The 18,648-nt window shown below is 30.7% G+C and overlaps 1 protein-coding gene across 3 annotated transcripts in view; it reads right to left on the reverse strand.

Annotated features, from left to right (window-relative positions):
• Positions 1–18,119, reverse strand: part of gb (genderblind) — a 54,297-nt gene extending 36,178 nt beyond the window's left edge. Inside the window, exons 1-2 of one of the 3 annotated variants that reach the window (XM_014430578.3) lie at positions 17,881–18,119; positions 16,896–16,990 (exon numbers count right to left, since the gene is read on the reverse strand). The gene's annotated coding sequence lies outside the window, so the exon portion shown is untranslated. Of the gene's footprint in view, positions 1–9,332; positions 9,472–16,895; positions 17,058–17,880 lie in introns of those variants that run through there. The other 2 variants (XM_024362329.2, XM_014430579.2) reach the window with 2 other exon arrangements.
• Positions 18,120–18,648: the final 529 nt, after the last annotated feature.

An 18,648-nucleotide genomic window follows, 5' to 3' on the forward strand; every position in this document is an offset into this window, starting at 1 on the left:
GATGGAGTAACTATTGGATGTTGTGACTCGGGAAAGCGTCCTACCAATTTATATGAATTTATATCTCAAAAACCATTTGACGTACAGATGTCTATTAGCACTCAAATTAAATATAGTTTAATGAGCTATAAAGTAGTTTATCTACGTAGGAATCATAGTTTACATGAAATTTGGTAAAATAAATTGATTTATAGTTGTTCGGACAAATTTGTATTCATATGTGAATATCATAAAAACTACTACCCCTACGAGTAAGTTAAATTTCCTTTATTTTGAGTTTTGTTAGACATATGTGCCTCTTATGGATCTAGAGATATATTTTTCCAAAAACTCAACATTTTATACGAACAACTAGAAATTAACATTTTTTGAGTTTATTTTGTCAAATATCATAAAAACTATTACTCCTACAGTAAAAGTGATAAAAGTCATAAACTTCTTTATAGTCCACTAAACTAGCCTTAATTTGAGTGCTAATAAACATCTGTACGTCACATAGTTCCTGAGATATAAATTTCTCAAACTAAATTAACTAACTACTTATCTTTCAGTAGATTTTTAAGAAATTTTGCTTTTTAAAAAGCTATATCATGACGTAAATAGCTCTCTTAGGGCTAATATTTCAGAAAATTTACTCTTCTTTAAATAATGTTCTCTTAAGTTTTCTAGTGTTGTGGGTAGTTTTTAAGATATAGAGATACGAATGAAAAATGAATGTTTTTTAAAGATTTTGAAACAGCCACCATTTTTTATTCTCCATACCTATACTTGGCAGACTCATCAGTTTTGACTAGTAATTATACATAGTTTTATTTAAAGTAATTAAAAATTGGGGGAGAAAACTGCTTTTTTTCTTCCCGGCTCTTGTACTATCTTCCATAGAAAACATTGGTCCGCCCCTTTGTAACTTATCTGAGATACCGGTTTTAGCTAAGAAAAGTAATCAAGATGTGAGCGCAGAATCCTCCGCAGTATAATCAAAGTTCCTCATGAATAATATGAACATAGCCATAATTATACGTCTGCGTAGGCTCAGATGGGATGGTCATGTACGGAACAAGAAGAGAGCAGGGCTACCAACATTTCGTTAGGACAGTATGGGAAGCGATGCAAGACACCTTCTAGGGAGCCGGAATTGGAAGGCAGAAGCTCTAGCAGCCTGTAGAAACCTCTTTGTTTAATACCTCGATGTAAATTTTCTAAAGTTGTTTTATTCCGACCTGTAATAGTCCAAGTCTAGAACATCCAATCATTCATGATATCAATCAATCAGTCAGTCTGTTTATTGTGTGTCTCATATGATCCAGAGTAACTGTCCTCTAACTTCATTAATCACTATACACCATATCCACAATGTTAATAAATAAATTATTTTCCTGAGATATCTTCGATTTCGTATTTATTGGACATCTAAATAGCTGATCTCTCTGCATATGTGAAGCCAACAAAATCTTAAGTTTAGTTAATGAAATAATCATGGCTCCAGTGATATGAAGTAGTTGTACCAGAGAATAAACGATCATTCTGTGCTGAAGGTTTAAAGATTTAAAAAATCTTTTATGGGGATGAGAAAATTTGTTTTCCCCCCAAGTAAAGCGAAAAAATATTCTCGACCGTGATTAGCAAACAAACACTTCAAATTCTTGTACCTCTGAACGATGTGTGTTTAAATGAGGATTTATAATGGAGATAACATTGCTAATGTCATGTGTGTAAAAGATTTTCTCGGACAAATGTCAATATCATATGCTGATTACGTTTTTAGCTGATAACATTTGATTTCGTTTTCATCGATTCGTTTAACATTTTAATAATATTCACCCATCGACTTTCGTAAGGAGTGGACATAAAAATGCTTATAACAAAAGTTTTAGTAATAAAAATGGTGTAAACGCATTTTTAAACTTCGAATAATAAGAGTAGGGATCATGTTGAATGTGTTTAGTTAGATATAGAGCTCTACAACGATATTCCATACACCAAACACCCTAAAGAGTAGTCTAAATAAAGGAACATGATAGGTATTATCTGTAGAACCGGCCCTGAGCTGATGCAAGGTTCAATACGCAGGAGCTTCTTCGATTAAGTGGGGGCCCTTGGAGAAAGAAGTACAATAGAGAGGGTAAGCTGACAGGAAATGTGAAGCCAAAAAGGCGGGCCTTATTATGTACCAGAGGCGTGGCAGAGGAGTAGGAGGATCAAGTCCATCAATAGATCTCTTCTGTTTCAGGTTAAATTGCAATGACGGACATTCCTATTAACCTCAACGTGAACCTAAGCTCCGTGTCGGTTGCCTTTTTGGCTTCAGTTTTGCTTCGATAACAGGGTCATACCACCCTCCACCTTAAGATATGAAGGCCACTGAACCAAATCAATTATTAATTTAACATTTGAAAAGTAACAAATATTAAAAAGAAAAAATATTAACAAACAAGAGGTGAATTTCTTGTTCTTGATCTGCAAAATCCTGAATTACTTCTTAAAAATATTTATTTAAGTGCAACAGTTTCTTTTACTATTAACTGCTAAATCGTTGTTGAAATATTTAAAATTTATTCTTGATTCGTCTTAATTTATGGATCGGAAGAGTAAAGTGGAGATGGTAATGCACAGGGCAACTACTGAAGTGACTGTTGTGAAGGTTAGCGGAGTTTAATTTTCTGCCCCTAATCATTTTATCATTGATTTTAAATTAGCTAGAAATTAATTTTATTAAATATTTTTTCCCTTATTTATTGAAATTTGAAATTCAACTGTATTGGAACTTAAAATACAAGAGGTAAGTATATATATGATTAGTACAATGATACGATACCAGACCTGCAGAGAAATTATCGTTTGGTAGCACTCCAATAACATTTTTAGATTAGAAGGTCTCGAGGCCATTTTCTCTTCAAGAGCTTCGGTGGGTTATTAGGAATGGAAGAAGAAGGAAGGTTAGAAAAAACTTTAATATGAAAGGATTGCTTCCGGGTTCAGGATAGATTTGCTTACATGGGCCGTTCATAGCCGAGCGAGTTAACATTAAGGTTTTTATGAATATCTTATTCGTTACAAAGTAAAATTATACGAAGGATTTTGAATTGTAAGAATTGGATACGGACGGAATTCGATGAATTAGTGGAACCCCAATGCTCAACTCCGTGAATCCAAATATGCCTTAATGTATTCTTTTGTATGTTTCTGATATAAATCAGTCTTTTATGATTGATTGAAAGGTTGGACCTTTTGTCTAGTAAGTGTTGGAACAGCCTGAATCGACGTACAGTTTCGTCTTTTAGTCTTGTATAAGGATACCAAGTTAGTCTTTTGTTCAGATTTCTTCCAAATTAGGGGATCTGTTCTTCAGGGATAAGTGGAAGGAATATATTTTAGGATATTGTAGGGCAGTCCGAATATACCATATTAGGTAGCTTTTGAAATATATATTCAGACAAGTAGTTAAACGTACTAAATTTAAAAGATTATTATTAAATAAAATATAACATTTTTAAGACAACAGTTGAAAAATATTTGAAAATTAGAGACTTGAATAAGTTGTTAGTTGTACAAGGAAAATTTTTATTTCTCAAAAATAACACCGGATAACTTTTTATTTTATTTTTTTTTAATTGATAGTAATTATTCATGCATCTAGTTCTATTTTTTTTTATTATTTGAGGTGTTATTATTGATACTGACTGCACTTTTTATAAATTTCATTTTTCAGTATCAATATTGAATAAATTATGTACTCTACGTAATATCGCATTCTTTTTTTTATTTTTTAAGAATCATAAAATATAAGACTCTACTTATTATCACTAATTATTACTTAATATTCTTGAATGTAAAAGATTATATTTAACAATAGCTTCAAACTAATACAAGAGGGATAAAAACATCTCCAGGCTTTAGCACCCCAAGGCAAACTAGACAGGCATTTCCATTGATTAACAAGTTATACTTCCAAGGGCAGAAGTCGGGTTGAGTTAAAAATAGTAGAGACATCAAAATATTTTTTATGTAATTAATATTATTTTTTAAATGCTCAACAATGTTTCATGGAGTTTTAAATGTATTCATGGAGCTACTGATTAATATTATTGTTTTTAAATAGTTCTTAATTATGATACCATACATCAAATGATCAAGAGGAGCTTTTGAGGGTACCATCATACAAAACCATAGCTGTTGATTAATTTCGGTTGATGACTCAGTAGTGAAGATCATATAATTTATATCAGTTACAAATAAGTACATAGGTCAGTAAACAAACGTTTCTACAGGGTAAGTAGATATTTTTTTCTTATCTCTAATAGTTCCATATTTTTTAAGTTATATATTTATTATGGAGTATAAAAAGATATTTTAATAATGTTGGTATGTAAATTCATAGAAAAATTTTTTCAAGGTTCAAGAATTTTTTTTTTTTAATAAATTTGATTTGTCCTTAGATAATAAATTCTACAGGGGGAGTCGTCTTTGAAACATACGCACATCGTTAAGCTACGCGTATACACTGTTGTACATCGTTAAGCTAAAGTAGGAAAATGAAACTGATTAAATAGATAATAAACCCATTTTAAAGTAATTCTCAATTTTCTTCTAAGCCTGTCCCGAATCGGACTAGCCGATTTTGAAATGTGAGTGTCCTGAGAAAAACATGTTCACGCATGCGTAGGCAATATTAGAAAACAAAATTGATAAGGTAACACCCACACAATACCTAAAAATTTCATCAAAATCGTACTAAAGATTTTTTAATTTGTTCTCTTTTACTAAAAAGTAAAATTCTAGGAAAAATTTGTTGAACGCGAGGGTGGTGGACACAAATATAATGATTTACTGTTCTTACTGTTTTATTAGTTGCGGTTAAATAACATAAAATGATCTTACTGTAGTGAGAACAAACAACACAAGTACACAATCTTACTGTAGTGAGAACAAACAACACAAACACATAACGCTTGGCGGCAACCTACCAACTGACTCGACAAAGAACATAACGGCTAATGGCAACAATCGATATATTCACCGTTTGCCACAGAGAAACTTGTATAAAATAAAAAATGAATTTTTACATCACACTTCAACAAAAATTTCGATTCTGAGGACAAAAAAAAAGTATACGTATATATTTTAAGGGAGGAGCGGGTGGCTTAGTGGTAGGACACTGTGCTACTAACTCCAAGGACCCGAATTTGAATCCACCTGTGACAAATAATTATTTTATGTTTCAAAATAGCCGTCAGTCTTGTGGGTTCGAAAGCCCTCAGGGTTTCACCCAACCTCATGGAGTGAGTAGGTACTCTAAATTGGGTAAAAATCTGGCGGTCGAGCGTGATTCTGACCAAATTGCCTCCTTGCACAACCGTTGGTCTAGTAATAGTACTCCTTACAAATTATTTCACGCTTGACCCTTCATGAGTTGTAGCGGTGCAGATTTAATTTTTGTTTTAATATAAAAAAATTAAATTTTTGTATGAATATAATGTTCCTCTACCTTTTGTTGTAGAGAAGCAATAGAAAGATTGATTCAAAAACTGCAATAGTTTACGCCACTCAGGAAATCAGGTGATCTCATTATTAAATTTGTTCATGACTTCGGAAATCAAACGAACACAGTTAAAAATTTGACAAAAGTTATTTAACATAGTCGATTAAGGTATTAAAATAGGACTGCAGAGGAAAAAGGGCAAAACAGAATCTCTAGAAAAAACAAAACAGTGGATTCAATACCCGAATTAGCCTCTTGTGACAATAAATTATCACAAGAATGATTATCAAAATTATTACATTGAATGATAAATATCTTTATCATAGTTATAGATTAGATTGATATGGAAATAGTGAATATGATGTATGTCGTTAGCAAAAATCAAAAATCACCTTAGGAATATTGTCATATTTTCTAAACTATAGTTTGACTGTCTTCGCACTGATCCTACCCTAGAGTCCATTAACTTCAGTGAATGATAGATATCATCAAAACCAAATCAAAAATGGACTGATAGATACAATTGCTTCAACAAATATTGAGAATTTTATCAAATGACGTTTCCTCCTTGAAATGGAATTTTAAAGAAGTAATTACTGACGTTACTTCTCAAAAATCAAAATAGAACATTATTTACGTATGTTTCTCTGTTTGTTTTCTTTTGAAGGTATCACGTAGATTGGAGATAATTTCCGATAATTCGTTCACAAGATTCAGAAGGAATGACAAGTGTGAAACTCCCTGAAACGTGTAGACGAAATATGATACCCATTGAAGAAAAATAAAAGACAGAATAATGCATCGTCTAAAATGTTCAGTTTGACTAAGGCAGAACAATAAAAATAAAACGAACGAATTTCTAAAACATATTTCAAACCCCACGGTTATGTATAACTGACTCCTCCAACACAAATGACTCTAAATTGTATAAGAATTAACAAACTTTGTAAGACTTCCGTCCCAAAAGAGTTTTCATCATATATGGGTTTGATAGATGGTTGTTGGATTTTTAGTATATTTTTTTATACATTTATTAATTAAAATTTACAATTGTACTACGAAAATTCAATTACCAAATCTACAATCTGGCGTAAATAACATAATAAATATGAAGAAATTACGCAATTATGCAACCATAGCCTTCGTAATCAAACCCGAATTATTTTTTGTTCCACGATCTAAAAAAGTTTTAAAAATATAGTTCACGTTTATTTTATTAATTCTTATAACGTTACAAACTCCCACACCTGGAGACCTAAAAATGATTTCTGTTAATCGGTAAGCATCTATCAAAACGAATAATAGTGTTGAGCTTCAATGTCATTGAATGCAAATTTAAAATTTATTTTTATTTCTAGTAAATAACACGTCATTCGTCCTTGAACTACATCTATTTTATTTTTTAATGCACTTAGTGAATGTGTTTTTTCTTACAGGTTGATTCTAGATTACATAAAACATTCAGGAACAGTTAAGATTAAAAATAAGCTTATTATATTTAATAATTATCACATTCACATACCTGTGTAATAAATATATGGTAAGAAGTATTACTATTGTGATAGTAATAATTAAGACAATATATTAATATTGTGAGGGTCGGTGGAAATCTTTAAAAGAGACTTTTGAACCATATCTATCCGTGTGTGGGATTTATATCCACTAAAACCACCTCCCTACATCTGTTCAACTACCTATCCACGGGATCATCGGTAGGCATTACTGCGTGTAGGGAAATGAGTAAGTGCCGCCTCGTGCTTATCCTCTGTACAAGGCACATTCATCAATCATATGCCGATTCTTCTTGTAGCCTTTTCATAATATCTATTTCTTTCTTCAACAGGAGGCATCACGCCTGATATCCACACACCTGAGATGTGACAGCAACATTTCGCTAAATTAAGCTGACAAGAAGTGTCACTTTATACCAATTTTTTCTCAAAAATTATTAAAATTTTGTTTAAACAATGTGCATTGAAATGGTCATTAATTTTAGGTAGGTCTCATCCTCACTGAAATCCTATACTCGGGCCAACTTGTCAAATTTGAAAATTGCTTCATCTAAAGTACTGTTTTATTTGTTAATATTATTTGTGTCTCATTGCTGAAAGTAGTAAAAAATAGATGAATATTAAATATAAAAAAACTAAAATAAATGTTTTCGTGTTACCATGACTATAGTTATCTATCTATAAAATATAAAATAAGAGAGCTATTGCCAAAATGAATAATAATTAATGATAAGTACAAGGTTATACAATATATTTTGTATAATTTAAGTTTCCGATATTTCATCAATATTGGAAAACTAAATCTAAATAACTTAGAACAAAAGAAATTATAATTACCAAGCGATAACTACAAGGACATGTGAAGAAAAGATTTTAAATAAATCAGTTTCTTTTTATAAAGTAAGTTTAATTAAATTGATATAATAATTCTAATTGATTGCTTTTAACATGATTTCGATAAAAAATACAAATATTAAACGAAAATAATGTAATAAGGATAATTAATACACCTGAAAGCACTTTTAACTAGCCCATTTATATTTATAGCCCATTTCTTGTTCTTCGAAAAAATGTATGTCACGAAAAATTACATAAAATGATATTCCAGGGAACCACAATAAAAACTAATAATAACTAGTTATTTTTTTTTTGTTGTAATTTCAACTAAATTTCAGGATTATTTAATTAAAATTCAAGATAGATGTAATTTCCCAGTACCCAATAGGAATGGGATTTTGAGAAATAAAGTTGTCTTATCATTGCTAAGAGTTTTTATTTGTTGTGATAAGGCAAATATTTGTGAATATACATAAGCTTGATGTAACAAAATGCATTACAGAGCTTGAAGCGAATACTGACATTTTAAAACAATTTTTACCGTTTTAGAACTCAATACTTTACCTATTTTATTTTTTTAATATGCAATCATGATGATATTTATTACAAAATACTAAAGGATGTAATAAAATCATTAAGAAAAATTAAGAATGGCCTTTTGGCCGATTCTTTCGAATTTCAGTTGTCAATAATATCTAAACATATTTAGTTAAAGAAATAAAAATAATTGAGATAACGTCGTAGAGAACTGATCACATTTATATATTATCAAGGATTTGTCATATGTTTTGTAGTCGTTCGAAAGGCTCACCAATTTATATACAAGATTCTCATAAAGACAATTTTCCCAGAAATCGATTCCCATAAAGACAATTTTCCCATAAATCGATTTTCATAAAGACAATGTTCCCAGAAATCGATTCTCATAAAGACAATTTTCCCAGAAATCGATTCTCATAAAGACAATTTTTCGATCAATTTCCATAACCGTTCTAGTTCTTTGAACCGATTCGAAATTGATAACTTTTTTTGGTATATCTGAAATTTTAATGACTATTACAATCAGGTTTAAATATTTAATGAGTTCCAGGTCTACCTTCTACGCCATAACCGCTGATGAAGACCTGAAATTCAGGTCGAAACGTCGGCATAAAATAAATAAATATGGTTTTGTTTATTTATGTTGTTCTTTGCTGACCGCACCCCCCGACAAACTTCTCAAATTAAATATTTAAATATTTGTTATAATATAATATTAAATATTTAATATAATATAATATTAAATATTTAAACATAAAGAGAAAGGCGTGTGATTTCATTATATCCTCCGTAATTCGTTCTCAAATCAGGAATATAAAGACGTGGATGACGTATGATAAATACCATGTCTTTCATTTCTCACGGTTGCTTTTGTATTTTTCAACAAAAGATATAGACACAAACAATTCAAGAACTAAGAAAGTTCTAAATATATTTATTAAAACCTAATTGTTCAAATGCTTTACCTGTTTTATACAGGAGCGAGAATGTTGAACATTAAGATACGCGTTGGATTCACATATGCTCTGCAGACTGACGAGTAACTCACGACTGAATAGTATGGCTGGTTTTAGAACATATAACACAATAATTTAGCCTGCAACAGGCGTGAAAGATAACTGAGCGGGCTAGATAACTGAACCAGCGAAAATTATAGAAAACTGATAAGGTGAACAAATGATACTTAACACTAGACAAAGGTTTCATCAGCTACTAATTATGACATAATGAAAGCATTATTATGTCTTGAACAGTTTGGGTCCGGACGTGATGAGTAAATGACATTTCAACGTTTAAAACTTGTTTTCCCTGAATTTCAAATTATTCAATTGTATATGTATATATAATAACACCGTAAAAATTTAAATATAAGAAGATGGTCAGGGTTGCGGTGTCCTTTTTTTGACCCCAACCCTGACCATCTTCTGACATGGGGCATAAAAAAATTTACTAGTTCATTGGGATATTTTTTCATGAGAAGTGGCAGTACACTTCGGATAGCATTTAAACTTTTATAGGAGAATGACCCGTAAATATTTTCAAAAATATATCAAAACAAAAATAAATAAATAAACTCTAAATAATACCAATTATTGTGTATCCGCCCCCCTAAATATAAGAGAATATGTGAAGAAGGGAAGAAAAATTGTAATCCAGTTTTTGAGAAAATTGAAATTTCAGTGGCATTTCAGTAGTATCGAATGGTGAAATCGTTTTCAATTATTTTATATTATATTTTAGGTGATCATCGTTTCATTATTTCTTATCAGCTATTGACTTAGAAGAATTATTATTTTTTGTTTTTTTTTACTAAATAAGTTGACTAGTTAAATTTTATATAACTTCTTATGATTCTTTTTCACAACTTTCTTAATTTTTCCTAACGTTTCCGTCCTCAGGCCATTATCAAGGAAAGTATTATTAGATGTTTGCAAGTTTAAAATTTATCAATTACAACCTATTCTCCCCAAGTCTAATCGATGTGACTTGGGGAGAATAGGTTGTAATTAGATATTTATACCACTCTATAAAATATACATAATAATGTAATTAATTAATGAATCGAATTAAAGATAATAATCTTTACTCGCAGTGCTTCTATACAAAAGAATTTCCGATTTCACGGAAAATATTATAGTAGAATATCAAGTAGGGTACATCTGATATTCGTGGACTTTAAACAAGTTTATGACAGTGTGGACTGAAAGGAACTTTTAAAAGCTATGGTAAAGGTAGGCCTACCGAAAAAAAACTAGTCAGACTGGTAAAAATTACACTCATGAACACTGCCTGCCGAGTTAAGTTTGAAGAATTTTCTGTGGAGAATCCCTTGAGACGGGGAATCCTATGGATCCTCTTCTATTTAATATAGCTTTAGAAGTAGCTATTCGCTCGTTGGGAAGCCTGGTTACAGATGACAACAAAGTAAAGAGTCAAATAGAGGCCAGGATAGCAGCAGGAAATAGATGTTATTTCTCACTGCAGAAAATATTGTTGAGCTCTCTCTAAAAGAATAAGAGTGGTCATTTAGAAATCATCGTAAGGCCAGTAGTGATCTATGGGGGAGAAACATGGCCCTTGACAATAAAAGCAGAACTCCTGGGAGAGAAAGATATTTACAGGAATATGGGGAGGAGTCTTGGAGAATGGAGTCGTGAGAAGAAGAAGGAATGATGAGCTGATAGATCTGGCCGAGTAACTTGGTATCGTGGCTTTAGTCAAAAAAGTAATAAAAGATGGTTAGGACACGTTGTGAGGATGCCCGATAAAATGATACCAAAAAAGATGGTTTATTGCAAACCAGATGGAAAATGGAAAAGAGAACGTCCCAGGATCAGATGGCTGGACGATGTGGAGAAGGATTTGAAGCTTTTTAATGTTGACAGAAGGAAAGAGAAAGCACGAAACAATGCACCCATTTTTTCAGACCCAAAAAGGTAGCAAACATAAACAGTACATTTTTTTTTTTTTTTTTTTTTTTAAAAACAGTACCAGACTAGACTGAGGACTAACTTACAACAGACAACACGAAACCTGGTAAGCTCTGTCAGCAGACAGCAGACACTATACCGTTTTCATCGAAAATGAGTTTAAAAGGAAATGTGAAATTTTATCATTCAATTAAAACAGAAAAATTAAACTTCAATTTTCTTAGTTTAAATTTTTTTTGAAAAAAATTCTTCCTATGGACTTTTGATGTAGAGTAAGAATTATTCAACCTGAACTTTGGCCCTTCGAGGTGTTATCTCGTTCCACTTTTTTTTTTATGTTCAATGTAATTTGGTCTAACGAAGTAACTATTAACCATCATAGTAATCGTGTCGTCTTTGGTTCATTAGTATTTTTTAAAACCTTCAAGCACAGAACGTATAATAAAGAAATGCAAAATTAATAAGTGAATTAAAATAGAAACAAAAATCGTAATTAGCTGAATTTCTTTTTTTTTTTATAATCCATCAGTCAGCACAATAGTACATTATTTTTCTATTAGTTTTTCTTACGTAAAGCATATATATTTATATAAGTTTATTAGGTTTGTATTATTCTTATCTCTGAAGCACCTTGAAACCACCACAGATAGCATCCATAAGCCGGTAGACAAATGCCATTTAAACTAGTGGTGGTTTAGTCTTTAAAAACTAAATTACATCTAAAAAAATCTTCCGATAAATAATTTTTTTTTTAACTTTGGTTTTTACGGAGCCACCGCTTTTCCAAGTAGCATTATTGTACTAGCAGATACTCACTTTTTAATATCAATAAAATAAATATTTAAAAAAATTGGAGATTATTGATTGACCGTGTGTATAGATGAATGGAGTATGGTACGGGTGCGGTCAAAAAAACTCAAATAGTAAATAATTATACTATTTTTATTGAGCCAACGTTTCGCCCCACGTTGCAGGGCTTCGTCAGGGCTGTTTTGACGGGAGTCAAAGTCAGAGTCAAGTTAAAGTCAAGTCAAAGTCAGAGTTTTGCCTGACGAAGCCCTGCATTGGGCGAAACGTTGGCTGAATAAAAATAGTATAATTATTTACTATTTGAGTTTTTTTGACCGCACCCGGACCATACTCCATTCATTTAAAAAAACTGTTTTCAAAGTTTTCTTCAACTAATGTCAATTTATCCGCCCGGTCTCTTGGACTACAGAGTTGTTATTAACATACCAATTTTTAAATCATTTCCAAGTATAATGAGATAACTCAGGCTCCGACATAGCCGATAATGATTCTCGATAAAAGGAAACAAGAAGACCTTGGTTGAGTTATCGTCCTATCTCTCTGGCGTTCTCATCCTAGATAAGAGAGACCCAACACTGAACGACTCATGAGTCATAGGCTATAGTTCTCTAATTCCTATGGTACTCGAGTTGTTAATTGATACTTGAAAGAGCTGAGTGCCTACTTGAAATAGCACTTAACATCAAACCTCCTTATCAGCTTAGTCTTTGCATCTATCAAGATATACTTTTTACAATAGATCCACTGTGTATACCACAAAAAAATGATTGCTTGGATAAATGATGTTAAATTATCGTAAACGGGATGTTACTGAGGATTATTTTTGCATTTTTTTGTTCATTCATTTGGTCATTATATTCAATAACGTACCTTTGCAATCGACCAAAAATAAATTTAATTCCCCTTCGAAATTTGAAGTATTACGTTTCAAGAAACGTAGAAACCTATAATATAAAAAAAAGTATAAAGGTAATTAAATTATCTCCAAAACAAAAAAATTGTTTTTGAAATCTACTTTTCTTGAGATTGATACATATTACTAATTTATCTAGAAAAACCATTCACATTTTGTTAATAGTTCTGCTATGAGATTATCATGAGTTAAAACAATTTAATGTAAAACAAAAAAAAAATCCTTTCTCCTCGTGATAATGTAGTACTAAAACTTTTAATCAAACTTCAAAATTGTTTTGACTGATTTAGTAATGCAGCTCCTTAATTATAAACAAAAATTTTTCTGATAAGTAAAAATATAATCGAGTGTTACTAAATGACAAAAAACAAAACCATTCACATGTATAGTTACATAAGTATATTAATTTTCTAGTTAAGTTTCTTTTGTTAAAAAAAATTACCTCAAACATCAAAACAAATTTAATTTCGGGAGATTTTTCTATGTTCAATTAAAAAATTATTTGAACCAGGATAATGGCGAAATTAATTATTAATACCATAATGTAAATTTTTTTTAAAATAAAATTTAGTTAAGAGGAAACTATTACATTCGTATAAGATGAATTGATTCTCCTCAAGTTGGCCAAAAAGGCAACTAATATAATTTGACAACTTTTATACACTCCGTTAGATTTCTTCTCGAAATTGGTTACGTTCTTCGCTAATCAGAACTAGCAGCTATCAGACCCTGTTTGATAGGTTCACAGAAAAGAAAATCATTTCACAATAAAAGAATAGAGGAAAAATATTTGTTTTTACAGATAAAAGATTACGAAAACCACAAAACGACTTTTTTTTATCACTTTTGGTCACAGAGAAAGCTAGATAGGGTTAATTGAGATTTTAAAATAGAAGTGTTTTATCGACTACCATAACAAAACAAATTATCTGTCTAAATTAAAATTTGAGTTATTCTGATCTTTCCATTTTTCCATTCCAGAACTATTTTTTACACGTTAAATTTACTTCATAAATCAAATAGATATTGGTAACATAGTATCAGGCATTATTACCATGGTTGAACATAGCAGAACACAACAGTAAGTGAAACAAATTTAATTTTCTTGTCGGGTCTCTAACCCTTTTAAGTAACTTTGTTCTTTATGGACTAAGTGGGACGTGAACTAGATCTCAATTTCTCATTGTCTTCGACACACTGAACCAGCTATAATCAACCTGAGGCCCGTGGGCTTAGTGCGACAAGAAGGGTCACTAATATAATGTATAGGAAAAAAAATTTTTTTTTGTTAAGAAAAAATGTATTTAGCTCTATTATATATATTTAGTGTATTGATGATTATTGTTTGAAAAATGTTAATGTACTGTGTATATATGTCCAATTTTGGATTGATAGGTACGCTGTGTGTTATAGCAACCCAATGTATTTTGGCAGCATGGCCAAATAAAGCATTTCTCTGGGCCATCTAGTGTTACTTTATTTTTAATGATTTTGAATTTTGCGCCCATTAGAAAAATTGAGAGCGCGCTGAGTAAATAGGTCCTACACAACACTACCGCGCCGCGGAGAAGAGTGCTATTATTGATACGGTAATTTGCCCTAATATCCGGAAATTTATTAATTCATTTACATCAAACAACTCTGGCAGATTGGATCAGAGTAACTCGTAATTTTAGAATTTTCGGAAATACGGCAAATCATGTGTTTGGATTAGCGATTTGTTGTATTGGACGTTTTTAGTTCCGTATCGATCGAGCCAGACCGATTTTCTACTATTATTTATGTACCAAGAAGGAATATTAGGGAGTAAATTTGAATACGCAAAATTTTAACTATTAATAAATAATAATATTTAAATTTATGAAAAGGGTATAACTTTGGGTGGTAAAATACCGGTGCTTGGGTATGCTTATGACTTGGTATTATTGGGTGAGGATAAAGAAACTATAGAACTAAATACAACCATGTTAATAAACTCCAGATAGGAACTAGGTCTTGAAATAAATACGGACAAAACAAAATACATGGTTAGCAGTAGAAACGCGATCAATTTCGGTGATATATATATATAGGAGGAAATACGTTTAAACGGGTAAATAGGTTTAAGTATTTACGGTGACTAGAAAAACAAAATTGATGCGGAAATAAAAGCTAGGTTGAAGGCAGGAAATGCTTGTTATTTTTCAATTTCTAAACTGCTTAGCTCGCGCCTTCTATCGAAAAACTTAAAAATTAGAATTTACAAAACTATTATCCTTCCTACTGTTCTTTATGGAGGTGAGACGTGGCCTCTTACACTAAGGGATGAACAGCGTCTTAAGGTTTTCGAAAATAAAGTATTGTGAAAATATTCGGACCGAAAAAGGATGTATTAACGGGACTATTTAGAAAACTGATCAACGCTGAATTAAGGGTCCTACACCCGGTAAATATAATTCAAGTTATAGCATTGCGGCGTATAAGATGGGCGTGTAAGGTTGTAGGGCTTAGTAACGAGAGGACCCCTAAAATATTAATAAACACTGAATCAACGGGTAAAGTACCCGAAACGTAGGTGGTTGGATTTCGTTAAAACTGACATAGTGGAATTGGGTTTGGAGGGGCATCACTGGAAGGATGTATGCAGATAGCGTTTAGTGGTATCGGCATTATTATTATTAATTATTAATTATTTATTATTTATTATTATTTTTTTTATTTATGTATTTTAAAATTATTTTACTTGGTCAATAAATGGAGTTGATACAAAACCAGGTAAATCAATGGATCTGATCCAAACGTTTTTCATTACAGTAATAAGTTCATTAATTTTAAATTTTGTTTTTTATTAACACCTAAATAATTTGAATTAAACAACTGATTTTGACCACGAACACTGCAACGTGATAATCCCGAACCCACAGGGCTGACTCAACGGCTTCAGGTTACAGATAATTATCTGCCACAACCAGATTCGAACTCGGGTCCTTGGAGTCAGTAGTCCATTGCCTTAGCATTGAGCTACTTACTCCCACATTATTATTTTATTTTTATTTCTTCAATTATGTTTTCATTATATAAATTAGTTATTTATTTTATTAATTCTATAAATATTACTTCATTTGTTTGTAGTTTTTTTCTTTCTTCCATTTTTCAATTACATAACTATTATATTTTTTTTTAAATAACTAAGATAGTACCCTCTGTCCATCTAACGACAGACCAACTCCCATTTTACAAATTATGCAACTATTCATTTAATTTAATTTTTTTCTTCTGTTGATTTTTTATTATTTTATTATACTATTGTATTCGTTTAATACATACATACATATTACAGAGAAATATTGATTTCATTGTGCTACTTGTTACTCAAATTATGCAACAGTGATTTTAATTTACTTTAATTTTTTTCCAAAGAATTAATTTTTCAATTACAAGTGACACGTTTTTGAGTAATATGCAAATTTTCAATTAAAAGCAAACTATTCAAATAAAATTACAATAGTATAAATCACAAACGAAGCCTTCATTTTCCAAGTTTCTTTTCATCAAAACCACTAATATTTAACCAATTTATAAGGAATGTATTTAACAATCAGAATAATTCAAGAAAACAATCGACTCAAAAATAGGATTAAAATGTCTTCTAATTTTCTTCATGCAATTGAACACCAACAATATAATTTATAAATTATGAAAGAATTATTGATTTATTTATTTATAAGTGATGTGGAACTCCCCAACAACCAACGCCTATTATACTTTTAATTAACCTCAAAGTGAATAATATAAAACTTAGATAATATGATATAATAAAATTTTAATTGCTCCTCTTATTACTAAACACCAGTTCATGAAATAAAATGTCTTAGTTAACAAATGCTTGTACTTACCGGGTAGTTGTGAATCATACTCTTCTGCCGCTGGAACTTCTGATGAAGCTAACAGCGAACTGGATGGCCTTGGAGTGATGGCGCTGACGTATGATCTTCCTCAACAATGTTGTTTGCATTAATGTTAACTGATGTAAGCAGAGACCATATTATATTTAACTATGGAACAATTATTTAGTTAATCATTCAGCTCAGTGGCGTACATAGAACTTACTAATAACGATAATATTGCACAAAGAGTGGATAAAGGTTATGAAGTCCGATAAAATTGTAAGTTAATCTTAACGTAATAGTTTACAGTAAAATATAGTTCGATCCAAAAAATGCAAATTTGACGGGAGGTACAGAATCAAAAAAACTAAAATTAGATACTTTCAACAAATAAACTTTTTACTTCTGGGCATAAAAATCTCAATAAAAAAAAAGATTTTAAATCCAACGGTGGTATTGGATTTCTAGGTAAAAAGCTAAATGCGATGCACATCTGGCATTTGACGTCACAGTCGGGTAAAGATATGTTTACTTTAAAATCTAAGATGATGTAGCAACACCTCAATAAACTTACTTGTTGTGTACCAAATTTGTTCAACTTAGGTTATTAAATTTTAATAATTTACATATTTAAGCTACTAGTAATATTTAAGGAATTATTGGCAAAAAACTAAACATATCTAGCGGCTATGTTGAAAAAATTGCCATTATAGTGATGTGGACCTTCAGGGAGTGGTAAACTTTTTACCATCGTGTTTTTCAAACATTATTACAAAATAATCCATTGACCGAAGAAATAAATTTACACTTACTTCTAGGTTCAGCTAAATTTAAAGCTATTTTCACTTAGCTATAGTGGTAGGAATAAAAAAAAAAAATTATATATCAAATAAATAATAACAAATCTGTACCAAGTCAATATTTGACCATATATATGTTGAAAAGTTTGTCGGTAAATAATAAAAACACCTTAGATATGTTTATAATAACATACCATCACAGGGAGTTGCTTCGCTCTATTTTCTGGGTTTTTTATAAATTTTTCACTTTTGACCCACTTAGATTTAGAAAAGCTTGAGACTTATACCTCAGATTTCTTGGAATGAATATAAAAAAAATAAGCACACTTTCACATTTTTTTGAAATGTTTTTTTCAGCATGTGGAGCAATTTTTATGGATTTGTAGGGAAACTTTGCTCCTCTTTCTAATAATCATCATAATCAGTAGCTCCTGTAATTTAAGACTGCCACCATCGCTGAAAATAACCAATAAAAATAAAATAAAATTTTATTTTTGTTTGAAATTTTTTTTTTTTGCAAAATTTATCTACATTTTCTCATTAAAAAAAAGTAGAGTAAAATACTAAAAAATATAAATTCTTATTCAATAATTATCTAGACCAAAATAAGTGGAGATTATGAATATTTTTTTTGTATTTGATTTGAATTACTAATTTATTGGAAGGTTATTGATCATTAAAAACAATCACATTACAAATAAAAACATCCCGAGACTTACGACTACAGATGAAGACTAGTTTATTGGAACAAAGTATCACTAATTTCTGATGCAAAGATTCGAAATTATATCACATATCCAAAATTACATTACCGAAAATGTCGACTAAGAAAGAGGATTAATAATTTTTTTTTTTTTTGATAGATAGATAGATTTATTTATTGATAGATATTACAATCTGCCACACAGTTGTGGGCAATAGGTAATATTGATAAATGATCTCATACATACTAAAATAAAAAA

This window comes from Halyomorpha halys, unplaced genomic scaffold (genome assembly GCF_000696795.3).
Source record: "Halyomorpha halys isolate HHAL.00 unplaced genomic scaffold, Hhal_1.1 Scaffold899.1, whole genome shotgun sequence".
Taxonomy (NCBI): Eukaryota; Metazoa; Arthropoda; class Insecta; order Hemiptera; family Pentatomidae; genus Halyomorpha; species Halyomorpha halys.